General features: G+C 46.1%; 1 protein-coding gene across 9 annotated transcripts in view; it reads right to left on the reverse strand.

The window, feature by feature from the left end:
• Nucleotides 1-27,212, reverse strand: part of HIVEP3 (HIVEP zinc finger 3) — a 523,736-nt gene that overhangs the window by 129,496 nt on the left and 367,028 nt on the right. For 5 of the 9 annotated variants that reach the window (XM_021921850.2, XM_031651430.1, XM_009206098.4 and 2 more), the window contains one exon: nucleotides 12,112-12,352. The exons of 2 other annotated variants lie outside the window; for them this stretch is intronic. The gene's annotated coding sequence lies outside the window, so the exon portion shown is untranslated. Of the gene's footprint in view, nucleotides 1-12,111; nucleotides 12,353-18,650; nucleotides 18,708-27,212 lie in introns of all 9 variants that reach the window. 2 more of the 9 variants (XM_021921869.2, XM_021921902.2) reach the window with 2 other exon arrangements.

Raw genomic sequence — 27,212 nt, forward strand, 5'->3', positions numbered from 1 at the left:
GAATCGGTGCCCTCCCTTCGGCAAGTGAGAAATAAACTCAGCTTTGCCTTACCAACAAGTTTGCCGATGATATCTGGGAAGCCGGCATTTGACGGTCTCTACAAAAATGCTTGGAATCAAATGGACATTCAACTTGATATCTGCATCATTGACAACAGGACAAAGACCTCCAAGCTTGGAGTAAAAAGGGTTAAAACCCTTAGATCCGTTACTCAGCCAAGTCTCAAAGCCAGAGAGAAGTACTAGAATAGTGTGTCACCCTCACCCACCACCCATGCATCTCTTCTTTAAAAAAAAAAAAATACTCAAGGAATTACTCCAAGGAAATAAGAATTGTACCAGAATAAGTAATTCAAAACAGGACAAGATAGGATATACAAGAAACAGGGAGAAATAATAAAAGCAGAAAAAGGTGAAGTCTAAACAAATGTTGATAACCATGATCCTATCTTGTTGGGAATTAGATGCCATTTAATTCTTGACATCAATAGAGAAATCTGCGTAAAAACTAACCATTTCTAGAAGAAAAGCAAGATGCAACCCTTTTAAACCACTGTGTGGGGGAAAGGGGAAGGGAGAAACAAAGAAAATTCTATTAATTTAACCAAGAGTAGGAAAGGAAAAATTAAACAGGAAAGAAAAAGTATAGTAAACAAAAGACACAAAATAAGATGACAGAAAACACAATAATGTGAATAAATTAAATTACTTAAAGTTAAGAGTATCCAGGCTGGATAAAAGGAAAAAAATCCAGCTATATGCTGTTTGGAAATAACACACTTAAAACAAATTGACAAAAAAGATGGAAATCAAATAAATGGAAAAAAGGCAAATGGCAATGAAAATAAAGAAGGAAACCAATATTAATATCAGACAAAATGCAAACATGTTAATTAAATACACTAAACTGGGGCCTTTTGTATTGCCAAAGAGTCTATTTCTCCAAGGAGATACAAAAATCATGAACTTTTACTCTAATCATAAACACAGAACCACAAAATGTATAAAATAAGACATTCTTGGAACCACAAGGAGGAGGTAAAGAAAGAACAGGAAATGTCTTGAGAATTATTATTCGGAACTTGATGGTATGAGTAACCTCCAAAGAAGAATACAAAGAGTTTGAAGATGTAGTTAGTAATTTTAACTTCATATACATTCAAGAAATAGAAAAAACACCTTTTTCTCAAATGTCCCTGTACTAGACTGGAAGAAAATCTCAAATTCCAAAATGCACAAATTGTGCGGACCACAGCCTCAGTTCTTGATGAAATAAAATTAGACATTACCAAATAGCAAAAAATAAAAATACATAAACAAATGATACACATGATAATTTAAAAATTATTTTCTAAAAAAACTCTTGAATCAATGAGGACAGCAAAGCTATCACAAGATAATTATAAAAGTACAACATTGAGAACCCTACTTTTCAAAATCTGTGTAGTGCAATCAAAGCTGCATCTAGAGGAAAATACAAAGCTTAAATCTTTTCATGATAAATTAAGAAAGACTGAAACTAAATGAGTTAAGCACATAACCCAAGAAACTAAAAAAGAATGAAATAAACCAAAATAATCTTGAAGAAATGAATAAAGTTGAAAATAAAATGAGTAAACGAGAAAATGACAGCAACCACAACTATATATATACACACACACATATATAGCTGCATACATACATGCATGTATATGTATGTATATAGATACATAGATACACACACACATATATGTATATATACACACATGTAGCTGCAAACTAAGCTTTCTGAGAAGACCAACAAAATGGACAAATTGGTGGCAAATTTGACTAGCAGTAATGGGCAAAGTCACAAAAAAGCATTAAGAAAGGTGATATAAACATACACATGAACATTTTGAAAAATTAAAGAGAATTTGATATGTAACTGTGTCAATGCATTTATAAGTTGGTGATTTTCTAGAAAATTATAAATTATAAAACTGAAGAAGAGGGAGAAAACCTAGGTAGACTCTGATAACTATAGAAGAAACTATAGACGAGAAGGCTGTCAAAGATGGAATTCCAGATTAGCAGAGAAAGAATGGATTATTTAAGTAAAAGCACTAGGACAACTGGCTGGCTGTTTATTCATTCAACAAATATTTATTGAGAACCTACTATGTGTTGGGCACTGTTTTGCGCACTGGGAATTCAGCAGTGAACAAAACAGAAAAGGTCGATACCCTTATGGAGCTGAGTCTGGTGAGGGGAGATGAGTAACAAACAAACCTGCAGGTAAAACAAACGGCATGGCAAATAGTGGCAGGTGTTAATAATGAAAATTAAGCAGCAAAATGGGGTAGAGAATGAGGAAGGGTGAAGAATGCCATTTTAAATAGAATACATGCACCATAGACACACAGAAATTTATATGCATTAGAGATATAAACATCCTATAAAAGCAAGTTCATGAAAATACCAGAACTATTTAAATATTTCTATAATTTAGTGTTGGAAAATAACTTTCAAAGCCCAAATTGGACCTCAGTGCTCTTAATGGAAAAGATTAATAAATCTAACTACATAAAAATATTAAGCATTACATAAAACAAAAAACCCTAGTTAATCAACAGTCAAAAAGCAAATGACAGATTGGATAAAAATATTTGCAACATATATGAAAAAGTGTCAATATCCATAATATGTAATAAACATCCACAAAACAGTAAGACATATAGCCAATAAAATGGAGAAAGAAAATGAATAGATCATTGCTTAAGAAATAAAAATGTCTAATAAAGATATGCAAAATGCTGGCCTTGTTAATAAAGAATATATGTTAAAAATGTGGATCACTTGAGGTCGGGAGTTCGAGACCAGCCTGTCCGACATGGTGAAACCCTATCTCTACTAAAAATACAAAAATTAATCGAGCATGGTGGCACATGCCTGTAATCCCAGCTACTTGGGAGGCTGAGGCAGGCTGGAGAATGACTTGAAATCAGGAGGCAGAGGTTGCAGTGAGCAGAGACTGTGCCATTGCGCTCCAGCCTGGACAACAAGAGTGAAACTCCTTCTCAAAAAAAAAAAAAAAAAAATTCTGTATCACTTTTCCCCATGTTAGCAAAGAGGAAAGTGATTGCTACCATCAAGTGGTGGAGAGAGGAGTGGTCATCAAACACTTCTCAAACACTGCTGGTAGGGTATAGATGAGGAGAATCTTTTAACCATGTCTACCAAAATGTATGTTGACTCGGCAGCTTTGCAAGTGTGCACACACATCATCATACACAAACATACACACACATGCACACATAGGGATGATCATTGTAGCATTATTTTAACAGTGAGGATGGATGCAGCCTTAATGACCATCAGCAGGAAATTGGTTTAATAAGTAAATGATGATAAATACACACAATGGAATAGTCATGGGAACATAACTTTTCTTAAACATATACTCCTACCAATAATAGAGATTCATTGTGACTTTGCCTATGTGTCAAGCTTTGTCTATGTGATGTATAAGTTTCAGCGCTTCTCACGGGTAGTCCCCCTGCCCCCCTCCCTCAACAGCCTGCTGGGTGGAAGATGCCACTTCTGCCTCTATATTCCATCTGAGGCCTAGAGAGGCTAAGCCTTGACCAAGTAGTGAACCTTGGTCTGTTAGACTCTTGGAGCCTGCACTCTCAGCTGTGACACACACTTCCTCTCAATGGGATGGTGAAAAGCAAAATCATAGACACACACCTATCTGTGTAGCTGTGACTGCTGGAAAGGACCTGGGGGATGCAATCTTGTCCTGGGGGGCTGCAGAATGGGTGGGGCTTGAAACATGCATTCTGCATTCTTCTTTCTACATTTTCATAGTGTTCTTTTTTAAAGCAATAAGCATGTATCACTTTTGTAATTTGAAAATGATGTAAAAGTATATAGACAGAAAGTAAAATAGGGGTTGTTTGGAGCTGGGGCAGAGCAGAATGCGGAGTCAGTGTTTAATAAGCACAGAACTTCAGTTTTATAAGATGAAAACAGTTAAGAGGCCAATATCTTAATTGAAACAACTAAGGAACAGAAAATCAAATACTGCATATTCTCACTTTTAAGCGGAAGCTAAATAATGTGTACACATGGACACAAAGTATGGAATAATAGACACTGGAGGCTCTGAAGTTGGGAGGGTAGGAGGGGTAAGGGATGAGAAATCACTTACTGGGTACAATGTACATTATTTGGGTGATGGTTATACTAAAAGCCCACACTTCACCACTATGTAATATATCCATGTAATGAAACTGCATTTGTACCCCTTAAGTTTATACAAAGAAAGAGACAGAAAGAAAGAGACACAGAGAGAGAGAGAGAGAGAGAGAAGGAAGGAAGGAAGGAAGGAAGGAAGGAAGGAAGGAAGGAAGGAAGGAAGGAAGGAAGGAAGGAAGGAAAGAAAGAAAGAAAGAAAGAAAGAAAGAAAGAAAAGAAGAAAAGGAAGAAAAGAAAAGAAAGAAAGAGAGAGAAAGGAAGGAAGGAAAGGGAAGGAAGGGAAGGAAGGGAAGAAAGAAAGGAAGGAAGGGAGAGAGAGAGAGAGGAAGAAAGAAAGAAAGAGAAAGAAAGAAGAAAGAAAAAGAAAAAGAAAGAAAGAAAGAAAGAAAAGAAGAGATGGATGGTGGTGATGGGTGCACAACTTTATGAATGTATTTAATAACACTACACTGTACATTTAAAAATGATTAAGATGGTAAATTACGTTATGTGTATTTTACTATAATAAAAACTGAGAAACTGATATAAAAGTGTCTTCTTTTTAGAAAACAGTTGAACAGGGAGGGGCCACTAAGGGTAGAGGGGCCCACCTGCAAGGTGGCACCCACCCAGGGCAGCAAGGACCAGGGCCGGCTCCTCGGCTGGCCCCACCCAAAATCATGAGGAGGGACGGCCCTTGCTCTCCACTCTCCACCAACGCATCAAAGCAAGGCCTTTGTGGGCAGCTGGCAGGAGCTGCATCCAGTCTGGGCATCGGGGGTTGGCATCACTGCAGCTGACAAAGGGTTAATAACAGAAAAATCCTGGATGCCTGGCAGGGGCCAGCCTCACTGGGTCATAACAGCTGTTTTCCAAGGGCTGGCAGGGAGGCAGGGGGGTTTTGGACTCTGGCACTGGGCCTCACACCCTGATCCTAAAGAAAGTGGAGAAGAAGCCTGGCCCTGAGGCCCCTGTCACCCTCCTGACACGTGGCCCTTCCCTCCACTCTGAATGGAACATCTGCAGAAGGGGCTGGCACATGGAAAGCTGAGTTTGATCTGCATGGGGCAGGGAATTGTGGGATGAATCCTTCTATTTTCAGTTTTATTTGTTACTGTGGTCTGTGATCAACAAGAAAACACAGAAATCTAAGACATGGGTCACACATGGCAGAATCATATGGAATAATCCTGGTGGCTCATGCTGGATACTGGCAATGGGGTGGGTGGGAGGGGAACAGAGAGAATTACTGGCATGCCTCACTTACCCAGCACCACAGAAGTAGCATGGCATAGCACAGAGAGTTGGCCTTAACATCATCAGAAAGACATAGGTTCAGACCCTGGTTTCATCCATTACTAGTTCACTTTCCTCATGAGTTAGAAGTGAAGACTCTCACCCCTCCCTGGGTTTGTCACGTGGATCAGATGCGACAAAGTGTGTGTGAAATGAGTATGAACCCAGTACACAAAAGACACTCAATGAATGCCTGTGCCCTTCTTCAGTTATGGTGGGACACCTTCCAAGTCTCCCTCCCTCTGTCAATCTCTTCTTCTGGCTTCTTTTTCAGGGTTTAGGGTCAATTCTGCGACCTACCTCCCTCTCTGTGGTCAGCCTTCCGGCTCTCACTTTCCTGGGGGGCTCACCTTTGTTTCAGCTGAGTGCACTCTAGTCTGAGAACGCTGTGACATGCAGCTGACAGCCTGGAGGCTGCCTTGGGAAACTTCCTGGTCCCTGACTGTGTTCTCCAGACAAGAGGCTTCTCTCTCACATGGTAGCTGACTCACGGATGAGTGAGGCATCCCCAACATGGAGAGTGGGCAGAGAGACAGGCAATGGAGCCCCGTCACTGAGAGCGACAAGACCTGCTTTGAGGATACCCAAAAATGTTTTCCAGGAAAGACAGGGCTTTCAAAAATAGAGAATGGTGATACTTTCCATTGTATGAAGGAGCAAAAAAGAGGAACTCCAAGTGCAAGATAACATATTCCATTTAGTGGCAGGCAGGAATATGCTGTCCCATAAGCTCTATACTGGGATTTGGCAGAAGAAAGGTTCATGGTTTTCAGGCACTGCAGGGACAGGGAAGGGAGATATGGCTGGTGTATGGGGGGCACCCAGCCCAGGAGTCGAGGAGAATACTGGAGTGGCAGGAGGAGGAACAGACGAGACTTGAGGAGCTGCACTTGGAGATGAAGGTTCTGAGAGCTGCTGGGGTGGGGGTTGCGGGGCAGGGGAAGGTATGGGTGGGAGGAGCAGTGAGGTCACTTCCTGCTATATCAGGCCACACCTCACAGCCCTCTCTCATAGAAAGCCCCCTGCAACTAGGCACTCGCCACATGGGAGCAGAGAAGACACCATTTTCCCTCTCTGGGTACAACAGAAAGCCCATGAGACAGCCCCACATTTGGGTCCAGCTGCAACCAGCCAAGTGACCTTGGACAAGACACTCCCTATCACTGGGCTAGACCCCAGGGTGCAAAGGTGAAGAAGACCTTGCCCATATCTCAGGCTGTGATGGATCTAGCAGAGAAGATAGATAAGAAAATCAATGGTTCTGGCCTTTTCTCCCAGGGAGCCCCAAACCTGAGCTGCTTCCCCTCAAGAAGTCTTCTAAATCTCCCCAGCTTGTAGAAGTCAGAGGTAAAGGAAGAACCCAACATTTGTTGAGTGTCTTCCACGTGCCAAGACTGTCCCTGCATTTTTTCACGGGCATACTAATGCTACAGTCAGGCTCCATCATCACCATCTGACAAGTGAGGAAACTGAGGCTGTGAAAACAGAGAGATGTGGACAGCCTTGCATTGCAGGAGAGCCCAAGGCTCTGGCATTAAATAAAACTGGACACTACTGGTGGTAGACACTGTGTTGCCTTCTTCGAGTCCTTGAACATCCGTGAGTCTGTTTCCTCACCTCTGAAACAAGAGCAAGAGTGCACGCCCTGGGCCAGGGTAAGAACAAAATGATAGAGTTGGCTTCCCGGAAAAATCCACCTTCTCCCTCTTCCTCTTCCGGTTATTTCTGATCTTTTAGCTTTACTTATGTTTATGATTATTTCATTTTCTAAAATAAGAAGATACTAGATCCCATAACAAGACTGCTGCAACTTATTCACAGCAACGCAGGTAGAGGCCTCGGGAGACCCCGGGTACTGCAGAACCTCCACCACTGGCCCACAGTGGGGCAGGGGGAGGGAGTAATTCATGCCTACTAGGAAGATTGCGATAACAAGTGTGTGTTTTTGGAGGCAGAATTGCTTTCTGCCCACACGACAGCTGCCCCCTTAGCTAAGAGGGGAAGCCTGGAGACCCAGAGTCCTCCGGGGACCCAGCCAGGCTTCTGGTCTAGCTCTCAACCTGCCCCACTCCTGCCCAGTGCTACCCTGTCTCCCACCCCATCCCCATCCCCACCTCCACCAGTTCAGAGATGCAGCCAGACAGAAAGGCTGTGCCAAAGGAAATTGAGTGCCACAGGGCCCTCTTGGTCTGCTGTGGTGTTCTTCCTTTTTTTGGACTTTGTGGCTGTTTGAGTGGGTACCTTTTTCCATAGAAAGTTTCCATTGCATCAGTTATTTACATTGTCACCACCTATACGTGGGCTCTGGTTTCGAGTCGGTGAACCAGAGCAGGCCCTGTGGGGCCCAACACTGCTTACAGGGGGTGAGGGGAGCCAGTGGCTATGGCGAGAGGACCTGCAGCCCTGGGTCAACCCTCAGAGCCACTCCCAAACCTGGCAGGGCCACTCTTAGCATACTCAGTCCCTTTGGGATGCCATTTTTAGGGTGAGATTTAAGAGGATTTAAGATCACAGGCTACTAGGTTTGAATCCTGCCTCCTCCACCTCCTAGTTATGCTCTGAGTTACTGACCTGACATCTCCAGGCCTCCGTGAACTATCATTTGTAAAGTGGGAATGACAGTAGCACCTACCTGGCTGGACTGTGGGAAGGACTCAATCAGGTAATGCACATAAAGTGCTTAGAACAGGGCCTGGCCCAAAGCCTCAATCCATGTCAATGAATGGACAAGGATTTCCCACCCCCAACCTGGCTCAGACCCCACGGCCCATCCTCTCTTGTGTGAACCAACACGCAACAGCATCTGCACTGTCCTGTCCAGCTCACCTATCCATAGAACCAGACAGGCTGTCCTGATAGCCAGCTCTCACCAAGTCATTCCCCGCCCCAAATCCCAAATCCTTCAGTGGTTCCCCTTAGAGAGTAAAGTCCACACTTTACAAATATGCCAGGTTGCTTTGGCATCCACACTCCCCTGCAAAGCCCTGTTCTTGCCAACTGCTATGCTCCACATTCATGCCTCTTTGTGGTTGTCTCTGGCTGGAATATTTCTCTCCATTTTAATGTGGCCAAATCCAACCCACACCAGCCTGGGTGAGCCCACTTCGTAGGCCACCTCCTCCACAAAGCCCTCCATGACCCGACTCTTTCTCTGGCCAGGAATGATATTTCATTTAAGGATTTGATCTCTTTGTCGTGGTGTTTACCTTCTCTACCCTGTATGGGTGCAATATAATACATACAAATGCGTGTGGGCATCACAAACAAACCATCTGATCTCTGAGGACAGGATTGGGATGTATGATGCATCTGTGTCACTCACAGAGCCTTGAACATAATTGGTGACTCTGAGTGAATAAATACTGAATTCTCTCAATTTACTACCCCTGTCGACAGGGAAAGCGATTTGGGTGTGTGTTGGTGAACATCAGTCTGCAGCCCATCAGTGTCACATGATCCTCTTGGTTCTTCTTGAGGGACCCGGCAGACTGGGGTGTCAGCCAAGGGCCAGGACTCCTAGGGGCTCACAGCTGCTCAGACTCTGAGTCTCAGCATGGGGCCTTGCATCTGAGGCATGTATGGAAGTCTAGGAACCAGCATTCTTCTCCCTCTTCCTCAGTCCCCACCTTCCATATGCCACCAGGTTCTCAGTAAATCAGCTCCCTAAGTCCCTATGCCCACGAGCCCCTCTCCACCCTACTGCCACCATCTTGACCGAGGCTTCAGCATCCTTGCCTCCTCCCTGGTCTCCCCACGTGACTCCCATCCTTTCCTGGGTCTTCCCTCCATACTGCCCCAAGCGGTACTTCTGCATCACAGCTCTGATTAGGCCACAAATGCTCCTTCGCCACTTCTGATGCCTGTTGACTGCCATCAGAAACCCAGACTCCCTAGGAAGGTGCTGGAGGTTCTCTCTTCTCTAACGCTTCTGACCCCCATCCAGAGCTTTGGTGTGACACCGATCACACTGTTCGACGACATTTACTCCCCAGCACCTGGGTCTTCCTCGCAGACAGGGAGTGCCTTCAGGGCGAGAACATGAACTGTCTGTACCTCCAGTGCTTGGCATGCAGTCAGCCTGCAGGGAAAGCACGCTGAACAGACGAGTGCATGAATAGCAACAAATAAACACACCACCACTGCCCTGCCTTCCAGTGTTGCCCTGACACCACCATATTCAGGACCTCATTTTTGGTACCAAGCAACAGGTGAAGTTACTAAAGTGACAGATACACAGTCTGCCTAGACCAAAGGTTGTCCTAGGGCACTTGACATCCCTCTGTCTGTGCTGCAGCTCCCAGAACCCCTGATGGCCTGACGTCGGCAGGGCAGATGCTTGTGCTGGTGTTAGCTACATGGCCTAGGAACCTGGAGATGGACAGAGGCTTTGGGGTCGTTCCAGAAGGAGGGGAAGGAACCTGAAGGGCATTCCACCTCTAGTCGCTCTGTACCAAGACCTTCCATGTTGTTACCTTCCCCTCTGCCCACCCCACTCACCCCCTCCCCAGATTGTGCCTGCCTTCCTATCTTCTTCTTTTTTTTCTTTCTTTTTTTTTTTTTGACAGGGTTTTGCTCTGTTGCCCAGGCTGGAGTCATAACTCACTGCAACCTCTGCCTCCTGGGCTCAAGCCAATCTCCCATCTCAGTCTCCAGAGTAGCTTGGACTATAGGTGCGTGCCACCACCCCTGGCTAACTTTTTTATTTTTGTAGAGATGAGGTCTCACTATGTTGCCCAGGCTGGTCTCAAACTCCTGAGCTCAAGTAATCCACCCACCTTGGCCTCTCAAAATGCTGGGATTACAGGCATGAGCCACTGTGCCTGACAAACCTTCCTATCCTTTTATTCCTCACCAGGGTCACCTCCCTGTTTCCCTGCCAGGCTGCGGCCACCTATTGTGCCTGAAGTAGCTAAACTCACGGACTTATGGGACAGTACGTGTGGTGAGGAGATGGGTGAACAGGACCTGGGATCTGACCACAGCCCTACCATTAACTGGTCATGTGACCAAGAACAAATCACATTTTCCTCTAGGCCTCAGTTTCCCCTCCTGACAAACCGAAAACCTGAACAAGTCTGTCTCTAAGGACCCCTTCTGTTTAACTCCCTGTCAGGAGGTTGATTTCTTTACCAGCCAGAATCATTCTTTCTCATTAAAGGAAACAAACAGAGAGAATGATGTGTCTTTCTCTGCTGCTCCTGGAAGCCAGGGCGGCCTCTAACTCTCAGAATATAAGTCAGATCCCCTTTTGATGACTGAAGGAATGCCTCCATTTGGTGGCAGTCTTCATGCCCATATAACCCAGGGATTTCAAGCACACCTGCATATCCATTTTTTTTTTTTTTTTTTTGATGTTAATAATTGGGTAAGCTAGGCCTTTATCATTCTCATTTTGCAGAGTGAGGCTCCGGGAGGTGAGGCTTATCCAAAGTCCCCCAGCAAGCGTGAGGGAGAAGGGGAACTGGCTCCCAGGATATTATACCACAGCTGGCCCAGGTGGTTGGCCTAGGAGCTGGCCTCACCCAACAGGCAGGTAAGATACTTAAATAAAACAATAGCACACATCTCCCTGTATTTTTACACAAGCTTTCTTCATGCATGCAGAAACACTCTGAGGCATGAGTACCCAAAGCTTCACAGTGAGCTGTTGGGATGCCTAATTCCTAGAAGCCAGGCTCCACCCAGACCCAACATTCCAGAGAACAGGCAATACTGAGAACCATGCTTTGTCCAGGCAGAGAATCCTTGGTTTTGAAGACTCCAGCCCCTGCTGCTATCCTAGGCTTCTAAGCCCTTGAATCGAATCCAGGGCAGCAGAAGCTCTGCCACACAAGACAGGGCAATGCCTCACTCCTCTTGCTCCCCCAGGCCCTGCTGGCTGCAGGGCTCCTTCTCTGAGACTCCCAAGGGAGGACTGACTGCATGTGATCTGACCGCCAAACAGGGAGGGAGAGAAGATGAGGGCCCAGGGCCCTAGAAGAGAAGGAAGTAGGGTTGCAATTCTAGGCCCTTCTTCCAACCTGGCTCTTCTTCTTAATGTTCATGGTCTTGTACTGTTACTTTAAGAACATACTGATCCTGTCTTCCATATTTTACTGGAAACTCCTTAACAGAGTCTCCACAGTAGGTCCTCCAAATGCACTTGCGCAGTGCACAGCCTGCACAACCATTCACAACCTATGGCTTCTGGCCATCCCCTGCATAGCATGTATCACCACTGTAATTAAATAACTAATTGCATCATTACTTATTCTGTCTTCACAAAATATAAATCCTCAGGGGAGCACCAGGCCCTGTTTGTCTTGTTCCCAAGCTGTAGCCCAGCCTCCAGCATAGAATAGGTGCTCAATAAACACATGCTGCGCTAACGAACCCACCCAACCACTCATTCATGCATTCAGTTTGAAGGAGAGTGAACCTGCCCTGCAACTGAAGGTGACAGGCCTCTGTTGTGGTCCCAGCTCTACCAATGTGTGCCCTTGAGCAAGGCATTTCCCCTTTCTAGGTCTGTTTCCTCATCTATATAATAGCGTGGGGTTTACTCTCCATGCCACATTTGCACAACCCCGAGGAAAAGCACTTCCTTAAATTTTGCACCCCGGGCACCTTGCTCACCTCACCCATCATGACCTGACCCTGGTTTTCCACATTTTCCTGGTTTTGTCCAGACCTGGGCTTATGGGAGATGCTCGGTGAAGTAAGGAGAGGGGGTTTCCAGGCAGCATGCAGGGGACGCCAAGGTTAGGAGAGGAGTTGTTACTCCTGGGCTGTATCTCTGGGAGAGAAAAATAACAGACAGCAGTGCTTCCCCAGGAGAGCAGTGTCTTCAGAGGGCTTCTTCATCAGCCTTGTTTACCTGGAAGGAAGGAGGGAAGGGTTGGCTCAAGATCCAAGTTACCAAGTGCCAGGGCCAGGGGCAAACCCCAGGCACCCTGTGTTCAGATCCAGACCCTTTGGCATGCGGGCACAGCCTGGCTCCCATGAGTGTGGGGCACAACCAGTTTCAGCTGGCAGAGGCACACACAGTGGCAGAGGAAGGAGATGTTCCTTGGGGCAGATGGGACGGGAGCCTTGAGAAACAGGAGGGCTTACAGAGGAGGATGGGGTGGCATTCCTGGCGGAAGAGACGATGTCTGCATGGTGTGCCTGCAGGAGACCATGTTTCAAGGGTCTATGGCCACTTTCTTACTTGCAGAGTGGTCTGGCCAATGGGGACCCATGAGAGTGAGGCACAAGGCAAAGCTTAGATGGAGATAAAACAGAAGAGCACAACTACAGAGTCCTCTGCCTCCAGGGCATTCCAAGGACCTCTCCCCATCATGGCCTCAGCCTCCCTGTTGTACTGCATGCATTAGTTTTGTAAGGCTGCTGTAACAAATTATCACCAATTTAAGCCAAACTGAATGGCTTAAAACAACACAAACTTATTATCTGAGAGGTCTGGAGGTCAGACATCCAAAATGGGTCTCACTGGGCTAAAATCCAGGTGTTGACAGGGCTGCATTTCTTTCCGGAGGCTCCAGGGAAGAATCTGTTTCCTCCTTTTCCAGCTTCTAGAAGCTACCCTCCCTCTTTGGCTTGTGGCCTCCTCAAAGACATCAATGGCCAGGTCACGTCTTTCTCACAATGCATCCCCCTGGCACTGACCCTTCTGTCTCTGTTCACCACACTTAAAGGCCCTTGGGATTCCACTGGGACCTTGTGGGTAGTCCAGGACAATCACCCTATTCTAAAGCCAGCTGATTTGCAACCTTAATTCCATCTGCTACCTTGCCTCCCCTTTGCCCTGGAACCCACCATACTCATAGACTTCGAGAATTAGGATGCACACACCTTTGAGCGGGGCATTATTCTGCCTTTCACACTGTGTGAGACACATCTCCTCCAAATGGGGTTTTGGGAGGAAGCGGCCCAGGATGAGAGAGATGGGGTGGGTGGGGCGGGCAGGAGAGGGAGGCAGGCAGACACACACTCAGCCTCCTGGCTGCCTGCTTAGCACACATCACCCTTGAACACTTCGTCATGTTTCCACACTGAACCAGGCATAGGCTGTTTCCACAGTGACTGCAAGAGCAGGAGCAAAGCCAGAAATAACCCCACTGACATGGAAAACTTCCCCTTCCCATGGTACTTTGCTCTCTCCTTCTCCACTCCCCCCATCATATTATGGGAGGTTCCAGTGGGTTCTAAGTTGGAGGCTGAGGCCTTGGGGAACACTCCTCCTGCAGCCTGGCTCCAGCAGGGGGAACACAGGGATCTGACTGAGGGGCCTGGCCTAGTAACCTCATTTCCACACCACTGTGGTGAGCTTGGAGTCTCCTTCTCTCCTCAGCCTCACTGCCTCTGAGCCACAAGTCCCTACCAAGTCCCAACCGCTCCTTCTTGGATCTCTTGCCACCAAACATTGGGATCTACACTCTTGGTCTCTTGGGCCAGAAGCCCATGGGATGTTCTGATCTGGCCCCCTCGTTGGGCCTCTGGGAGGCCGCTGCCTGGTGTGGCCCTGCCTGGTGGGCCTGGGACCCACTCTCACAAGCCCTGCCAACCCCCAGCCCAGTCCTTGCTCCTGGTGAGCCCTGCCAACCTGCTCTGCCTCCCTGCACCAGGAGCCCTATCTGGGAAGCTGGGCTCAAACTCTACCTTCTCCAAAAGCCCCTCTTTCTACAGGTTTTTTCCTTAGAACAAGATCTCACCCACTGCAGGGGCTTAAACATTTGCTGAAATATAGAGACCAATGAATGCCCGGGCCTCACCATCCATACCACTCACTCATATGGCATTGTGTCTTTATGGCCCTGGGAAATGTCCTCCACAACTGTTTAATTTCTCATGTCTTTCATCCCAGTCCGACAAAGGAAAATGAAGTTAATGCACCTCCTACATGCTGGACACAGCATTAAACGAGCATGCATTGGCGCATTTCATCCCTCACCTCCACTCAACCATCATCACCGCCGTCTTACAGAGAAGCAACTGACTTGCCCAAGGTCACACAGCTAGAAGGTGGCAGGGCCCAGACTGGACCTCTGTATGCCAGACTCCAAAGTCTGAGGCTGCAGCCACCATGTCCCACTCAGGGGGCCAGGGGAGGAGACACAGAGATGATCAATGGCAAATGCTAAATGAAATGTGTCCAATTTGCCTCCTAGAAAGCCCTGAGCAGCTCAAGGTGTCTCCAATTTTTGTCTCTTTGTATGTACTGGGATTTGGCCTAAGATTTTATTTGGGTTTTCACAAAGTTGGGAGGATATGGAGGGGGGTTACACGAATTTAAAAGTTTGGAGGTCATGGACTGTAGGCCAACCCCATCCTTGTACCAATGACAAGACCAAGGCATGGAAGTGGAAGTGACCTGCCCAAAGTCATGGCCTCTGCCACCGAAGCCGGTGAACTCTACTTGTTTCTCCCACCCAATCTTTGATGTAAAGGCCATCGTATGCTCCATTTAGCCCTTGGCACTGCTTGGCACAGAATTTAGAGTCCAATGTGGTATGGGTCCTGGATTCTGCTTTGACAGTGCTGCACACTTGATGGCTTGGTAGCTCAAATGCTCAGAGCCTCTGAGTCTTTGTCTGCACAGCAGAGCAGATGTGGATTTATTTGAGAAGGCACAGACCTGCTTTGGATCATGTAATATTAGGATCATGGGTAACAGACCTGGGCCCTGAGCCGCTGCTACGGGAAGATGGAAAGAGCTCTATATTTAGACTCAAAAGCCTCGAGTAGAGTCCCAGTTCTGATGCTCATCACTTTGCGGCCTGAGCCTCCCCCTTGACTTCATTGAGTCTTACTCTGGGAGATAAAAACGTCTCCCATGAGGGGTTGGGATGAATTGAAATGAGGTAACACGTGTGGAAACGCCGAAGGTGTAAGAATCCTCTGGGTTGCAGAATCCCAGGCTCCACCTTCTCCCACTGTCTGATTCTACAGTTGCGGGGCAGGGCCCAGGAATCTGTATTTCCCCAGTCTCCTCATTCCCCACCATAATTCTGTTGCAGTTAGTCAACAGGCCACACTGCAAGAAATCCCTCTAAAAAGTGCTCAATACGTGTTTGTTAAATACATGAATCCTTGAACATCTGTTGAGCTGCATATGGCTGCTGGGAGACATGCGCTGAAGGAAATAAGTAATTTTCCCCAAATACATTTCCTATGAATTCCAAATGATGGGAATTGGGTTGGGGCTTCTAAGACTAGGAGACGATGTGATAATAGCTTCCTTCTCCAAAGATCTCCTCCCATTAGATGGGGAGAGACCTGGCTGGAGGGTCACGCACAGTGGCTCAGGATCAAATGCGGGGAGGGATGCTCTGGAGACGGAGTCCCCTGGGGATGAGTTCCAGACCCTGTTCTCTTCAGCATCTTCATGAAGACAGGAAAGAAATAACTGAAAATATGCTCATTAAATCTGCATCTGGCACCCAATTTGGCAGGGTTGCCAAAATTCTGTAAGACTAGAATTAAATTAGCAAATTGCAAGTAAAATGGTTTTAAGCAGGCATGATGGAATTCATCAGGGCCAGGTGGAAGCTCATGGGGGAAGGGAGTCAGGAAAGCCCACATCCCTGGGGGTGGGAAAGCCTGGCCGGGAACGGAAACGGAAAAGAAACAAACAGAAATGACCCAAATCCTTAAGATTCACCCTTGGAAAGTGGTGGTAAGAAAGGCAGCCCCACACTGCAAGGTGGCCAGAGGCTCCTTCTGGGAGCCAGGAGGTGTGGCTGGGCAGCACCCGGTTAAGGATGGCAGCTCTTCAGAAGAAAGAATCCGAGAGACTGCCAGGGAATGGGAGGGGTGGGTGCTTTAGACTGGCGGCCCTACAAGGGCAGACACGTGGACGGTGACGTGTGTTGACGCTGCTGAAGCACCACTGCGTGCTTACTGATCTCACAGTCAGGGAAAAACACTGGGATGGGCATGGCGGGGGCAGGGGAGGTACAGACTCTGAGGAAGGAAGAAGAGGCTAGAAGCATTTCCTGGGCACTTGCTAAGTGTTAGGCACTGTGTTAAATATTTGTCAAGTATTATGATCTCATGTAATCATCATAACAATCCTGTAATGTAAAGATTTTTCTTTTCTCTTTATTTTCTTGTGCTTTCTTTTTTGTTTTCTGTGTTTATTTTTTTTTTCTTAAATAAAGAGATATTTAAAGTAAGAAGTAGACAAGTCCTGCGTCATCCTCGCAAAGCCTATTCCCCAGATGAAACCACCAGGCATAGTTCACTGGGCATGTTCCCAGGCTGTTTCCCCGAGCGCAGAAACACTGCTACATGTGCACACACAGACTTAACTGTTTAACTTTTTCTGTGTAAAAATGAGATTGTCCTAAACATATTATACAGAAACCTTTTTCCAGTTAAGAATACATTCTTAATATCCTCCCACATTAGGACCTGAAGGATCATGTCTTTCTTTTGAAATGGCCACAAAGTATTCTCTGGCACAAATGCACCATAAACCTTTTAAGCATTGTCTCTGCTGGACACTGAAGTCATTTCCAATTTCTCTCTTCTACAAACAATGCTACAAGGGAGTACCTTTGTACACATATATCTTTGAGTACATATTTTTCTATAGCCAGAGAATTGCTGGACCAAAGTAGGCACAGTCAGCCCTCTCTATCTGTGGGTTCCATATCCATGGATTCAACCAATCAAGGATCAAAAATAATTGGAACAAAAATTCCAGCTGGGTGCAGTAGCTCATACTTGTAATCCCAGCACTTTGGGAGGCCAAGGCAGGTGGATCACTTGAGTTTAGGAGTTCGAGACCAGCCTGGCCAACACAGTGAAGCACCGTCTCTACTAAAAATACAGGAAATTAGCTGGGCATGGTGGCGCACGCTTGTAATCCCAGTTACTTGGGAGGCTGAGGCAGGAGAATCGCTTGAACTTGGGAGGTGTAAGTTGCAGTGACCTGAGATAGCACCATTGCACTCTGGCCTGGGTAACAAGAGCAAAACTCCACCTCAAAAAAACAAAAACAAAAACAAAAACAAAAAACAAAATCCACAAAGTTCCAAAAAGCAAAACTTGAATTTGTTGTGTGCCAAGGACTATGTGATCCACATAAATGAAGTGATATGTAGGCAATGTATTAGGTATCATAAATAATCTAGAGATGACTTAAGTATACAGGAGGATGTGTGTAGGTTATGTGCAAACACTACACCATTTTATATAAAGGACTTGAGTAGCTGTGGATTTTGGCACCCTCAGGGGGTCCTGGAACCAATTCCCTATGGATACCAAGGAATGACTGTATATGCATTTATAATTTTCATTGACACCAATCTAGATTCTTAAGGACCTTTGGCTCTTGCCAGTACCAGATCTTCTCTCTTTTTTTTTTTTTTTTTTTACATTTTGCTACCTCTAGGCAATAATAATCTCATTTTTAATTTACAATCCTTTGGTTTTTTTAGTGGCTAGAGCATTAGTCATATATTTGTGGGCCATTTTTACATCTGTGTACTATCCATTTATCTTTTGCACATTTTTTAAAACTTGGTTATGTTTTTAGTTGGTTGATAGAACAATAATTTTCTAACTAATAATTCTTTAAATAATAACTAATACATAGCTTTCTATGCACCTGGCACTGTTCTGGGTTCCTGACAAACTTCACAGCATTGACTCAAAGCCCTGAGAGGTGGTCACAGCAGTCCATGTTTATAGCCAAGGAAAGGGAGGCTCAGAGATGTCAAGTAACTTGTTTGAGGTCACACAGGTCAGATAAGAACACGCCAGAGTCTTAAGGACTAGCTAAGCTAACTACTTCATCACCAATTAGTTGTTTCTGAAGCCTTCCCACATATCCCTTGCCATCTACTCCACAGAGAAAGAAAATTCTCCCTTAAAATTTCCCTCTCTGTTATTTATCCTTTGCTTTATTTGCAGAGCCTTTAAGAGAGTATTATTCTCATATGCCAGGAAAGGAAACTGAAGTCCAGTTTCTGACGAGAGGTTATCACAGCATGGAATTGGCCCCTAACCCTGACATGCTTGGGGACGTGCCTGGAGGAGTGAGGAGCGGGATTTGGGATGGGGCAGGATTTACGCATGGGGCCGAGGATCAGGGAAAGTGGAAGCTGAGGCAGGGCCCGGGATGGGAAGAGTTTTAAAGAGCAGGCCAGGCAATCTACAGGACTCACCCCATGAGCAACGTGGAGCGGTGAAAGGCTGGGATCAGGAGTCAGGTGAAGATCAGCCTAGTGAGAAATCATCATCAAATCAGAGGGTGTCCCACCTCACTGGGCATTTCCACTGACCAGGCACACTGACCAGTGAAGAAGCCTGCCCTGCGGGGTAACAAACACACCTGTGTCCATGCAGGTGCTGGCAACTCCGCGTGTGAAAGCTAGGTTTGACAAAAGGGTTTTTGGTCTTTAACGGCATTTTAAAATAAGGTTAGTTTTTAGTTCCTAAACACCAATGTCACATGTGGGTTTCTGGGTTACAAACCCACCATTGATCTGTCACATGAGCTTGGTTACCCTCGTCTCAATAAGCACACACAATACTTCTTCCTCCCATGAGCACCGCACGTAGGGAAGGGAGAAGGATCATTTGCATGCCATTTTTCTTCTGAGGAAAAAAGAAATTAAGCTAACAAAGTGGGAAAAAATGTGAGAAACTGACATGCTGAAACTAACACGCAGAAATAAGTTTTGAGTCACTGTTGATTCACGTTAATTTTTTTAGCTTTGACCTCAGATAACCTTAGCATTTCCCCAAATGTTTTTCTGTGGAACTCTTCTCCAGCTACTCTGTGTGTGCCTAAATGTGTGTGTGTGCGTGTGTGTGTGTATGAAACATATATATACATTTGTTCTCTGATCAATTAATCTTAAAAAATTGCACATAGTACCCACCTCTACACACACACTCACATTCACAACCCTCACACATACACACTATTTTGCAGATACCCAATGCACTTTTGCATATTAAAGACTGAGAATTCCTACAGGATAAGGATCTTTATTGGCCATTGGACTTTCATTTTCTCCCTGTAACACATTTTTAGACCCCATGACACTTGTGGTCTACAAACACACCATGGGAAAAGCTGGACTGTTTTATTTCATAAGATCAGAGCTTGCTTAAAATAAAGAGCCCAGATATCCTACCCTTTTAAAAAACAGATGGGTTCTAATCAACCCATGATAATGATGGTTTCCTGCCCACCTGGGCATCTTGTGCCCCTCCTAGATTTCAGGGTGACACCAAATGTTCGCAAGCCAAGGCAAGAAACCGTTAGGAGGCCAGGTGTCCCGGACAGGCTGAGCTGTGTGGTTCAGCAGTTGCTGGGTGGGCCTGGATCAATCCCTTGCTCAGTGGCTTTCAGCCCAAGGGTCCCCAGAGACTCACCTAAGCCAACTCACTTGTTTTGTGAATGGAGAATGAGGCACTAAGCCCCTAAATCCCCTGGCCCCTGTTCTCTTTCATCCACTCCATGAGACACCTCTCCCTGGGCCTAAATGTTTTCTACTGCGAAAGAAAACCAGATCACCTTTAAAGCCTTTCCAGCCCTCTGACTCTTCTGACTCTGTTCTCCTTGCACCTACTCCTTCCCAGCTATCAGTCACTGCAATTCATTATATAGATATTGGTCACATGATATAGCTCTACAAGTAAAACCGTGTTTCTGTCTGTTATAGCATTGAGTGAAATTGAGTTGGTGAACCTTCACCAAATACAAAGGGCATACTTGGCATAGGTTAAAATGTAAGTTATACGGTATACATGAAATTCACTTGGGGGCAGTCCCTGGGGGAGACATCTCCAACAGAAAATTCCTCTGCCAGTGTTGTTACAGGCACTGGTTTATAATTTTGCTCCTTCTCACACAGGCAACTCGGGATAGTATGCTCGGGTGACCAGCAGCAGAGATTTAATTACTTACTGACTCTTTATGGCTTTCCTAAGCAATCCAGAGGAGGACAGCTAGTGGAAGTGTATGTGGATTCATTCATTTATTTTTAAATAAAATGTTCATTTTGGAATAGTTTTAGATTGACAGAAAAGTTGCAAAGATAGAACAGAGACCCCATATATCTTCTACCCAGTTTCCTTTCATGCGAACATCTTACATAACAGGTATATTTGTCAAAACTAAGACATTAACATTGGTACATTACTAGTAACTATTTCACCAGTTTTTTCACTAATGTCCTTTTTCTGCTCCAGAATTCATGCCAGTATAGAATATGGTATTTAGTTGTCATGCCTTCTTCATCTGTGGATTTATTATTGTTTTCAAGAAATAGATACCATTCTCTACTGCATGCAAGAGGGTATGCTGGGTACTGTGGTAGATCCCAGCGGCCCTGCAGGGAGAAACACGGTGTCCAGTGGACAGCAAGTCTGGGCTTGAGTGTCCAATCTGCCCCTCATTTCTGATACAGTCCTGGGCTTGTCACCCCACATCTATAATTCTCAGGTTCCTCAACCGCAGTCTGGAGATAATACCTTCCAGCTTGTGACAGAGCTGAATGAGACGGTCTACATGGAAAGACATTTTGAAGGCTTAAAGCCCTATCCCATGTGGCTCACTATTATTATTATTATTAATGTTGCTGTAACGATTATCATTAAGCAGACTTGATACACTGTTTCCAAAGCAGGACAGCCCAGAGACTGAGCTGTCTGACCGAGCTGACCCTTCCAGCTTCAAATGACATGTTTCCATAGACCTCCATGTGCCCCATAGAGAAAGGAAATTTTCCTTAGTCTGTTCAGTTCTATACTTCCTTTACGGCTCCACTCATGGGACACCGTATCAGTGACACCTTCTCTGACCATCCTACAGAAAAGAGCCTCTGAGGCCGGGCGTGGAGGCTCATGCCTGTAATCCCAGCACTTTGGGAGGCCGAGGTGGGCAGATCACTTGAGGTCAGGAGTTCAAGACCAGCCTGGCCAACATGGTGAAACCCTGTCTCTACTAAATATACAAAAAGTAGCCAGGCGTGGTGGCGGGTGCCTGTAATCCCAGCTACTTGGGATGCTAAGGTGAGAGAATCACTTGAATCCAGAAGGTTATAGTGAGCAGGGATTGTGCCATTGCACTCCAGCCTGAGTGACAGAGCGAGACTCCATTTCAAAAAAAAAAAGAGAGAAAGAGAGAGAGAAAAGAGCCCCTGAATCCCTCCCCATGGCATTCTCTAACTTCCCACCCTGCTTCATGCTTCTCCACGGCACTGACCCCCATCTGACACATTCCCTATTGCCGTGTTCCTTTGTTCACGATTGGCCTCTCTCCACCAGTTTATGAGCTGCCTGAGAGCCCCAATTGTGGTCTGTTTTGGTCACTGCTGTACCCCAGTGCCTAGAGCAGCCCCTGACATACAGTGAGGGCTCAACAGATGTCTGCTAAATAAATGACTATATGTTTGGTTTTACTCTGTAATCTCTTGCCTCCACCCTGGTAACTTGAAAATAACTCTTTACACCTAAACATACTGTTGAATTCAAATAAGAGCAAGGCTCTTTGGCTCAGAGCCCTTTGGGTCTTCTTTAAGAAAAAAAAATAGGGTAATGCCTTTCTTTTAATTTAATTTAATGTCATTAACGTTTCTTTGCTTGCCCTCTCTCCCATAAGTGGCTCTGCCAATTAGAAACCACAGTCTCTTCCTTGTCCAGAGCCTGTCTGCTGGCTTCCTCACACAATCAATTCCAACAGAGTCCAGGCTAGAAAAAGCTGGTAAAATCCCCACACCCCCACAAGCAGCCAGTTCACTTCCTTACTGTATTCACTCAGCACTTGCACATCAAAGGCCTATGGACTTCTCAGAGCAGGAAGAAACCCAGGGGATCCCGCAGGCCAGCCTGCAGCTGAGGACACTGTGGTTCAGACAGGGGAGGGAACTGGCAAATGACACACAGTACTTAGTGGCAGTTCCAGGAACAGAACCCAGGACTCCCAGCTCTGTACCCTGGCCCCGATTCCTTTGTGGGCTGGAACCATCTCCCCATGCACACCTTTCACCAAGGGACACGTACGTGCTTATTACCTGGAGCTCTAATCTGATTGTCTGCCTACCCTGACCATTCCTGGGTATTGGAACTTGGGAACTGATGGGCTGAGGTGACTCTCCAAAGCAGCAATGCACCAGGCAGCAGAGTTAAGAGCCAGACAGAAAGGAAATGGGGGTTACATTTGTTCAGAGCCAGGTACTTCATATGATCATCTCAACTAACACTCACAGTACCCTGCAATGAAAGCATTATAACTGCATTTCATAAATGAAGAAAATGAAACACAGAGAACTTAGAAATGCAGCAAATTACGCAGTAAGAAAAGGGAGGACCAGCATCAGAATCAAGTTCCTCCTGGTAAGAAAGCCCTTGTTCTCTCTGCCTGACCACTCTATCAGAGATCCTAAGGCCTAGAAAGCACTCCAGAGCCTGTTGGGCTGGGTCCCTAAAAACAACAAAATATTCCTCTGGGGAAGTAACCAGAATGATCCCATTCTAGAGATGAGGAAATTGAGACCTGGAGAGGAAATGCAACTTGCACATGGCCATGCGGCTTGTGGGTGGTGGATTTGCTCAACTCTAAGCTTCTGGAGGACACAGGCTCTCTCCTAGTGCTTAGCCCAGAGCTGAGCCCCCGGAAGGACCCAATCCACTGTTGAATAAATGAATAAACGACAGTAAAGTGAGAAGCACAACCTCCCGAGACTCCCACAAGTTGGGTGTTTACACCCCAATTTCCCCACATGGTGGCCTCAGGAGCAAGAGACCAGGCTGATATAGGTGAGTACAAGCCTGAACTCACACTGATATCCAAAGCTCACATCCTCATCTCTGAGCCCATTGATCTGTCAGAGGCATGGGAAGTGATGCTGGCCCTGGTCCCCATTCAGCCCCTCAGCTCTCCATGGAGCAATGGTTATACAATGAAGAGGTTTAGGAAGATGGTGGAGCTGGTAATTCTTTCACCCAAAGGCTGATGCTTATGGCATGGAATGTACCTTCCTCCCAAAGGCTGGTGTTTGGGGCAAATTGGTCTATTTTATTGCCCCCTTTAGGAGCAGCTGATTCATTCGCAAATACTGCAGTTTTTATTATTCTCATTAATTTTTCATCCTAACAACTGAAACTAGTTATTGTTTATGGTTCACCTACTAAGTGCCAGGCACAAGTATCTAATGAGACATCTGTCACCCTGTAGGTAATTGTGAGCATTCCCACATCACAGATCAGGAAGCTAAGGTTTAGGAGAGGCAAAGCAAATAGGAAAGGCACAGGGCTAGAAAGCAGGAGATGTAAACTCCGGTCTGTGGGACGCCATCGCTCATGCTCCTACCATGTGGCCGTTGTAGGTCCAGGACAAGGGGGTCGGAGCCACAGCCAAGGACAGATGGAAATGGGAGGCAGATGGAAGGCCTGCCTGACTTCCTGGGCCTCCTGCTGGCTGGGCTTCTCATCCCAGGCAGAACATCTAGCACCGGGGCACTTCTCCACATGCCCACATGCTGTCCCCAGACTCTCCCCAGACAATCAGGGTGGAACTTGGAGCTCTTCTGTTCAAAGCCCTCAGGTGACAGCACCTGGCACCCCTGGTTAAGAACCACTGCTCTCAATTCTCAGACCATTTTCTTACAACTACACCCTTTTCTGGAAGGTTCTAAAATGTTTCTTAAGAAATTTGTTAATTGATTTACAAAGAATATCACACCTCAAAACCCCTGAGACCTTCCAATTCTAAGATTCTCCCAAGCAACAATAACTCATTCAGAAATGCATGTGAAGGTTCGTCTTTATTAACCATGACAATTATTCCCAAAGAGCGTGATGTTTATAAAAAGGACTGTGGAGCCCAGAGTCCTGGGTTTGAGGCCTAGCTCTGCCGTTTACCAGCTATTTGACCACAGGCAACTCAACTCAACCCAATAGTTATTAAAAGTATGGACCCAGAGCCCTGGGCTGGGAAGACTAGGGACACAGAAGCAGACAAAAAAAGTCATGATCCCTCTTAGCTCGGAGTTCCTCATCTGTAAAACAGGAACCAGCAGTTACCAAGTGCCTACTACATGCCGGGGCCTTGACGTGCATGTTCTCATTTCACCACACCAACAGCCTTGGGAGGCAGGTTCTCCTGTGATCCTGCTCTGCAGTGGAGGAAGCAGGGGCTCAAGGGGGTGAAGTGGCCTGGGTGAGCCTGCGGCAGTGTGTGGCAGTGTCTGCGCTCTTTCCATCCCATCCCCCGCTTGGCAGATTAGTCCACAGAGTGAACAGGATAATAAGGGAGAGTGCTCTGCAGCCGATCAGGAACCGCACAGATGTATGACATCATGGTTATTAATAATGGAAGCAGCACAACTAATTCACGATCCTTCCAGATGGACCACCTGAATGGTCTCCTGCAAACCTCCTGCAAACACAGCATCAAATTCTGTAACAGTACAGCTAAGAGGGGCCTTAGAAGTCTGACCTTCTCCTCATTTACAGGGGTTGGGGATGGACAGATCTAGAGGGCAGCCCCGCCCCACAAAGCCCAGGATGCACTGTTTGGCTTTAGTGATTGAACCAGGAAGATAAGTAGGTCTCAGATCAAACACCAGCAGTTACCCCCTCCAAAGGGTGCTGGCAAGAAAATCAGCAGCAAACTGCAAGTACGGCCTCTTCCTGGTCCCTAGCCCAGCTCCTTTCTTCTACAGGGCCTTTGTACCTGCTGTTCGTCTATGACAAATATTCTTTCCCCAAAGCTTTGCAAGGCTGTCACTTCTTCATTACTCAGATCTCAAGATAAATGTCAGCTCCTCAGAGAACTCGCTGGGCCCCCACGTGTAGCTTCTCCCATTCCTCCCTGGCATTCTCCATCACACAGCTTTGTTTGAGTTTCTTCAGCGTGTATATGATGACTTAGCTTTATCTGATTCACTAATATTCATTATTTCTCTTCCCACTGGAACGCAAACTCCCTGAAAGAAGGGCTTAAATAGTTTTCACTGCTGTAGTCCCTAGAATGGTGCCCAGGGCCCAACAGGCACTCAGCAAACATGTTCACCAAACCCCCCTGGATGTTGGCCTGGGTCATGGCCATCCTAGCATCTGGCAGACACTCATTCAAGAAATGCTACTGACCCTCTCCTATATGCCAGGCCCTCTGCTAGATGCTGCAGTCCTTGCCCTCACAGTGCTTTGACATTGATTAAAACAAACAGCACAGGAGAAGCCAGAGCTGTGGCTGTCCAATCACATGCAACTAAGCAATAGCTGGCCAATATCCGCAAGTATGGAAGAAAATGGAAGAAACTGGGAGACATGGAGGAAATGTGGCATTGGGTTGGCCCTGCAAATCACTCCCATGTGCTCATCTTGGGGAGCTGGTGCCAGGCCCCCCTCCACCAGCTCTGGGGACATGGGGACAAGCAGACATCCCCATTACCACAACTACCTCATAGTTGCAGCCTAGAATAGAATGGGATGAATGTGTGTGTGAGAATGTGCGTAGGAGCAGATGTGTAAGTGTGAACAAGTATACAGGATTGCATAAGCGAGAGTGCATGGGAGCAGGTGTGTGCAGAGGAGCAGGGTTGTGTGTGCAAATGAGTGTACAGGATGGCATGTGTGAGTGCGTTGGAGTGGGCTGTGGGTGTGTGCACGTGCAGGAACAAACTTGTGTGTAGAAATGGGTGTTTGAGTGTGTAAGAGTGCACACACGTGCGTATGTGTGCATGTGTGAGAGATGCATGTGTGAGTGGTACCATTACCGAGCTCTTCACCACAGGCTCCACATCTGGTTGAACTTTACATGCTAAAGTCCCCAAAAAGAATGGCACAGAGTAGGTAACTGATCATCACTTAATTCATTCAACAATAAATTATTTGAATCTTTATGTTTTTTAAACACATTCTGTGAAGTGTCCATACAAAGCAGCAAGACTGGTTCTAGAGGAGAATTGTCAACTTCTGGATGTCATTCAATGAGGTGAGAGCACTGGATGGGGAGTCACGATGTGGTCCATGCTTTACCACTAACTACTGGGTGATCTTGGGCCACTGTTCAGCTGTGTGACCTCAGATGAGCCTCTTAACTGTTCTGGGCTTCTGCTTACTTTCCATTAAAACAGAGCAATTAGAATTTAGCTCTCAAAGTTTGGTTGCAACTGTACAACACTACATCATCTCTGTGGGTAGCCCCTGAAGCACTGTTTCCTTGGAGAGCAAGCCTACTAACTTGAAAAGGGCCCCAGAGCCAACTAGAAAAAAATGCTGGGCCGGACAAAGTTAAACAGATTCTTTTATTGCAGGACTTCTCAGAGCCTTTCATTTGCCAGTATGGATTGTAATTGGCCAAAAGGGTAATACAGAGCTTGCACAATTTGCCATTCTTACTCTAACAGGGAAACCTTTACTGGTGGAACAGCTTTCAGAACTAACAATCCACCGAACACACTGGGAAAATCTGCTACTAGGCACACAGGACACTTATTAGTGACCCCTTTTTTGCAGATGATGGAACAGAAAGCGTGTTCTAAGTCACAGAGCAAAGCCATGACAACTACCAGCCCAGAAATCATCCAAACCACAGTTACTGGCACGTGCACAAGGCTTTACATCTACAAAACAATTTTTACTTACGTGATCTCAATCTTTCCTAAAAACATACCTCTGAGGACACTCATTCCATTTTTGATAAAACACAGCCTGAAAGAGATGAAGGAGTCTGCCCAGAGTCACTAAGGGATAGACCCATAATTTGG

The sequence above is a fragment of the Papio anubis genome, chromosome 1, assembly GCF_008728515.1.
Source record: "Papio anubis isolate 15944 chromosome 1, Panubis1.0, whole genome shotgun sequence".
NCBI lineage: Eukaryota > Metazoa > Chordata > Mammalia > Primates > Cercopithecidae > Papio > Papio anubis.